Source organism: Marmota flaviventris, chromosome 19 (assembly GCF_047511675.1).
Source record: "Marmota flaviventris isolate mMarFla1 chromosome 19, mMarFla1.hap1, whole genome shotgun sequence".
In the NCBI taxonomy this organism is placed as follows: Eukaryota; Metazoa; Chordata; class Mammalia; order Rodentia; family Sciuridae; genus Marmota; species Marmota flaviventris.
This window is the reverse complement of record NC_092516.1, coordinates 35,732,879-35,739,167: the sequence shown is the minus strand read 5'-3', so window position 1 is coordinate 35,739,167 and position 6,289 is coordinate 35,732,879.

Sequence of the window (6,289 nt, the reverse complement as noted above, 5' to 3'; positions counted from 1 at the left end):
GCACACATCTCTTGCGGGGAAGGACAATTTCTCTCATGTGCACTATGCGACTGTCACTCTTGACGACTCCAGCCACTGAGTGCTTGACATGTGGCTAGTGTGACTGGGGAACTTCCATTTTAAATTTTGTTTATTTTTGTTTATTTGTTTTGAGACAGGATCTAGCTCTGTTACCCAGAATGAATTCAAAGCTCATGAGCTCAGATGAACCTCCTGTCTCAGCCTTCCAAATTGCTGGGACTATAACTAATTTATTTTTAATGAATTTATATGTCATTAGCCCTTGAGACCGGTGGCTCCCATATTAGTGCAGCTGCACTCCATGAGCTTGATTAGATCCAGGATTGACGTTTCTGGCAGGAATGGGAAGAACCTTCATAATCACGGAGTATGTTTCTTACTGGGAAGCGCAAGACATCTGGTCAACCTGCTTCTGGTGATGCTGGATTGATCAGTGAGTCCTGCAAGATAACCCTGGGGTGATGCTCCGAAGTCTTTGAGTATCCCGTTGCCAGGCAACCTCTCCTCCTGTGGTCTCAGTGGCCATCGGTCATCATTGCCTGAATCAGTTGTTTCAGTGGGGGGGGGGTTTGTGATTTTTCAAGATCATCTCTTAGGGAAGAAGGACCCTCTGCACGTGTATACACACACACACAAAGTATTCCAGAGTGGTTGGCTTCAAGGTAAAGCCAAGATATCATTTCTTTCCAAGAAAGGCCTCAGAGGAGGAAAAAAATCTATTAGTCTGTCTTTGAAGCATGGTTATTCTTAGATGTGTGGATAGTGTTTCGGCTCTGTGAAGCCTCTGGGACGGTGTGCACAATGTATGTGTGCAAGAGTGTGTGTGTATATGTGTGTGTGTGCGCGCATATGCACACGCATTTTGTCCTGGAGCTCTGTGGGTCTCTGGGGGAATCTGTTTCTCCAAGCAGGCAGCTGAATTACTCAGGAACATATCTGCTCACAGGGGACTAGATATTGGCTTCAGCACATACCAGAACCTTCTGCTTTGGAATCTTCATTGTGCCAATCTTCCCCGGATGGCATGTCGGCCTCTTGGCCATTGGCAGGGTTGGGCTGTGGTGCGGCATGCATGTCCGAGGCCTCCAGCACATTCTACTCCTCCTTTCCCTGGACAGAGTAGCAGCACCAAGTGGAGCATCCAGTGATCTGTTGCTGGGCCTGCCCTGTGGCTCTCCAGGGTGAAGGGCGGCTCCTGGGCATGCCATGGTCCCAGCAGAAGGAGGTCTCTCCAGATGCCCCATCTCTGGACTGAAGATCCCCTGGGAGAAGAGGAAGCGATTTGCTCATTCTCTCCAGAGTTTTTCCCAGCAGATCCAGTTTGGGATCATCTTAGCAGCGTGTCCTGGGCACTACCATTGTGAGGAGGACGGTCATTCCCTGAACTCATGGGCAATGCCGCTGGGTTGCAATCCCTCGTGGTATCAGGGAAGGGAGAACTGCAGAGACCTAGATCTGGCAGGGAGGGATCTCAGAGTCTGTTTGCCCTCAGCTCACTGGATTTATGAGGGAGAAGACAGAGAGGGCAGCGGCCTGGTCCCTTCTGGAAACAGCAGGAGGGGAGCAGACACCAAGAGCCCCAGGCAGTGTTGGCAGGGTGATGGTGGGCAACAGTGCTACAACTCATGTGTTTTGGTGACCAGAGTCTAAGAATGGCAGCTCCCAGAATCCCCTGCATCCTGATACCCTTGGTTTGGAGTCTGCCCTGCTGGCCCCCTTGCTGATCTTCCTTCTCATCTGAAAAATGGCTCACCAAGCCCTGCTCTGCAAGCTTCAGGGGCTTTGGAGGGGAGCTCATGAGCTGCCATGGTCTCCACCCAATGCCTGCCCCAGGGAGAGGTGGGCGAGCAGAGCAGACACCACCCTGCCTGCAGCGGGCAGCGTGAGTGAGCTTGTGCACTGAAGTGCTGTACATGCAAGCCCCTCTGTCCTCACCCACCTCTCCCTTACCCTGACATAAAGGCCCCCAGGTGCTCCATTTAATCTCCACAACTACCCAGATGGTGGGTGCCATGTTCACTATTTGCCAGTTAGACGTGGACTCCACCTTCCTGTGTGGGCCTTGTTGTTCTCATCTGTCAGATGGGAACACCGTATCGTCCTGGCGTTGGGGACAGGTGAAGGGACTGCCTGTGATGTGGCCTTGGGGAGCTCAGCATTTGGCTCTTTGTTGTCCTTTCTGCCAAGCTGGTTACTGTCCTCTGGTCAACCCTTCCCTGAGTGTCCCTGGGAAGAGGGGACTGCAGAGGTGAGGGGCTCGTCCACATGGCACACAGTGGGCCTCTGTGGGTGCTGGATTGATCAGTGGACCCTGGCATCTCCCTGCAGGAAGACGAGGGGCTGGGAGTCTGGTGACCCGCCCCACTGGTGGCTCCCTGAGTGGCCCTGGCCAGACTCTTCCTCCTGGGTCTCTCTAAGGTGTGCTGGTCTTGGCTCTCAGATGCAGCCTCAATGTCAGGCCCACCTCCCACTCTACGATGGGCTGCATGGGGACGATGGTGACCCTGTCATGGGGCAGAGGGGTGGGCCAGAGCAGAGTCATGCCAGGACCCATGTGGACAGCACATACGCTGGCCCTGACTTCAGACGCTGGATGCTGCCCACATCCCACCCCACCATTCTGGCCCTGCCCAGAAAACAGCTCAGAAGCCACAGGCAGCCCCGGGGCCCATGGTCTCTACAGCAGAAGCAACTCCTCCTGCCGTGTCCAGCCCTCAAGCTCAGGGTCTGCCATGGTACAGTGGTGCCCAGACTCTGTCACATACCCCATTGAAAATGACTGCTGTCATTTGTCCTTAAAGGAGAGTGGGGGGAGAAAATCAAGAACTAGTATAAAGTGCCTAGAGCTTGGTGAGCACCAGGAGATAAGACTGAAGCCTCGGACCTGTCTTCAAGCCACTCTCTTTTTTGGGCTCACTCTCACAGGTAGCTTGTGAAGTTTCCAGAAGGATCTCAAGCTCAGAGAGGCTAAGTGCTGTTCCCTGGGTCACACAGCCAGGACTGGACTGCAGGGCTAGTAGTGCTGGCTGTCAGCTCCTCATCCAGAGCTTTCCTCAAGCCCAGAGTGCAGCGCCACCCAAGCCCCCCACCGCCCTTTGCCTCTTGCGCCAGGGGACAGTGTAGGGCCTCGGTCTCTCTGTGGAGAGGGAGGAAGGAGTTGGGCCAGGCAGGCCTCCTGAAGTGGGGTCCTAGATTTCTGAGGGGTCATCCTGGGCGGTGTGGAGTCCGAGACGGGACAGAAAACATAAGGAAACTATAAATCCCTCCCACAGGTGGATTTACAAAGTATCCTTTTGGCTGAAGATTTATGGACTTTAAAAGTGACACTAGGACTGGGTGGGGGCCGTCCAGCGGTGGGGCGCTGGCCTTGCGATCCAATCCCACGACGGACCCACCAACATAAAACTAAGAGTAACAACGGCACCGCCCATCTGGGACCGGCCCATCAGGGATTGGCTGCTGGTGACGTCATCGGACTAGCTGGGCCGTGATTGGTGGACGCGAACTCCAGGTCAGGGGTGAGCAGGGCTCCCGGGCCAGGGCGGGTGTCCGTGGTCCCCAACCCTAGGGAGAGACAGGGGAGTGAAAGAGGCCCGGTTTCTGTGGGGTGAGCCCTCATCCTAGCCCCACTCAGAGCCGCCAGCATTCCATGGCTCCTCGCCCATCATCTTCCCGGAGGCAGGGAGGCTGGGCATGGGACTCCAGCCCCCCACCCCCCCTTTTTTTTTTGGTACCAAGGATTGAACCCAGGGTGCTTAACCACTGAGCTACATCCCCAACCCTCTTTTATGTTTTATTTAGTGACAGGGTCTGGCTAAGTTGCTTAGCGCCTAGTCTAGCTTTGAACTCGTGATCCTCCTACCTCAGCTTCCCGAGCTGCTGAGATTACAGGTGTGCGCCACCGCGGGACTTGCTTTTCGTTATGGAGGCACCTGCATGCTTGCAGAGAGGAGGAGATTTCTCAGAGAGCCACAGAGCCCGTGGCAGAGCTGAGGGCTGGTCCCAGGCTTGGCTGGTCAGTGCCATCAGGTATGGGGCCCTTCACATGGATGGCACCGCTGTCTCTGGCTGGTCTGGCCCTGCGCTCTGTCCTGCTGAGAATGCCAGAGTCCCTTGACCTGGCACATGTTCCCCTCAACCATCTTAAACCTCTTGCTCAGTTTCCCCTTCCTGTTCCCTGCCCCCCATCCCCTGCTCCTGCCCTGCCCCACCCCCAGGGTTTGATCTCTTGGCCATTCCCCACGTGGCACCAGCCCAAGGGCTCTTTCCCAAAGACCTAGCCAGGATGCTTGGGCCTTTCAGGAGGAGCCTTGAATTCATGAATGGACACAAAGAAGCAACCGGGGGGCCCTGCTGGAGAGGTGGGGGGAGGCTTCCCAGGGCCGCTTGGCCCTGGGCTGTCCTTGGCCTCTGTGGGACAGACAGACAGATGCCCCTTTGTCTAGGAGCCTGGGCAAACCTCTTTAGTGCATTGTCCAGAGAATTCAGGGTCGCTGCCGACAGGCACCGGCCCAGCTCGGGAGGGGCGTCCTTAGCAGCTTGCCCTTCTCTCTGGGCCTCCTTTATGGGGGGTGCAGACCCCCACCAGGGACAGGCCAGCAGAAGGAGGAATTGCAGAAACTGGGCTCTGAGGTTGGGCCTGGCTCTTGCCAGACTGCAGAGGAGGGAGCTGGAGCCGGCTGAGCCCAGCACCCAGGCCCTGAAATTCTTCCTGCCCCTCATCCCCATCATCCTTGCCCAGGGAGGGAGCACCCTCTTCTGGTTTTTAATCATCAGACTCATGTTGCTTTTGAAAGAGATACAAATAGGACCAAAGTGGGCAATACATTCGCCCTGGGCTGCATGCGGGTCTCTGTATGCAGAGATTTGTTCTGGATGCATCTAGTATGCCTTGGTGTGGCTGTTCCCCTTTATTCCCATTCTCCTGTGGACAGGTGTCTGGGTAATTGCCAGGTCTCTCTGGCCAGCACCTTCCCTCCTCAATTCTGATGCAGAAGAGAACCTCTGGTCTTGAATGTTGATTTCAAACCTAGATTTCAATACTTAAGACATTTCTGTTTTGTTTCAACCTCCTCCTCCTCCTCCTCCTCCTCCTCCTCCTCCTCCTCCTCCTCCTCCTCCTCCTCCTCCTCCTCCTTCTCCTCCTCCTCCTTCTCCTCCTCCTCCTCCTCCTGCAGTGCTATGGATTGAACCCAGGGCCTCACAAGTGCTAAAATATTTCTGTTCCATTAGATTTTTAAAACAATCACTTAAGGGCTGGGGGTGTAGCTCAGTGCCTAGCACTGCGGAAGGCCCTGTGGATCCCAGTGTTGAAAAAAGACTAAGAAAGAAAAAGAACGTTAAAGTAGCAAATGAACATTTTAACTGGCCGGTAACACAGGAGTATCAAGGAAATGGTATTTATCACTGCTCCTCCCCTCTCACCTCCCTATAGCTCAGATAAGGTCCAGTTTGCCTCCCTTTGTATTTTCTTTTTTTTCCAGGTTGGCAAATTAACCTTGGCCCATAAAGATTGTGTGACTTTGTGGACCTGCTTAGATGAAACTGTCTCAGTTGGTGCCCCAAAAGATTCTTTTTTGGGGAGGCGGGTACCGGGGATTGAACCCAGGGGGCACTTAACCACTGAGCCACAACCCCAACCCTTTTTTATATTTTTTCAATCTTGAGACAGGGCCTCACTAAGTTGCTGAGGCTGGCTTTGAACTTGCAATCCTCCTGCGTCAGCCTCCAGAACTGCTGGGGTTACAGGTGTGCACCACCATGCCTCACAGCCCTGAAGAGTCTGTTCCTAACTGGGACTGTTCCTAACTCATTATCTCCCATCTGTGAAGGATTTAATAAACTTGCTGAGATGATGGATTGTTTGTTTATTTACCAGGAGTTACCTGTTGCTCACCTGGCCCTGGTTGGTACTGGGAAGATAAAGATGAATCAGGACCAGTTTTTCAACCGAGGGGCCCATGCAGACCCCAGAAACACACAGACCCAAGGCTGCATCACAGGTGCTGTGTGAGGTCACATGGGAAGCTGTGGGATCTCTCTCTGAGTTCTCCAGAGAGAGGAAGGGCAATCCCAGGCAGGAAACAGCCTGTGCTTTGGCCTAGGAGGTAGGAGAAGGCAGTTGACAAGGACAGGATGTGAGAGTGGGAGTCAAGAAAGACTTTTCAGATTAGGGGCCTTTTGATCTGGGCTCTGAAGGATAAATAGGAGTTCTCCAACCAGAAAAGAGTGAAAGGGACTTTCAAGCCTAGGAAATGATGTGTCGAAG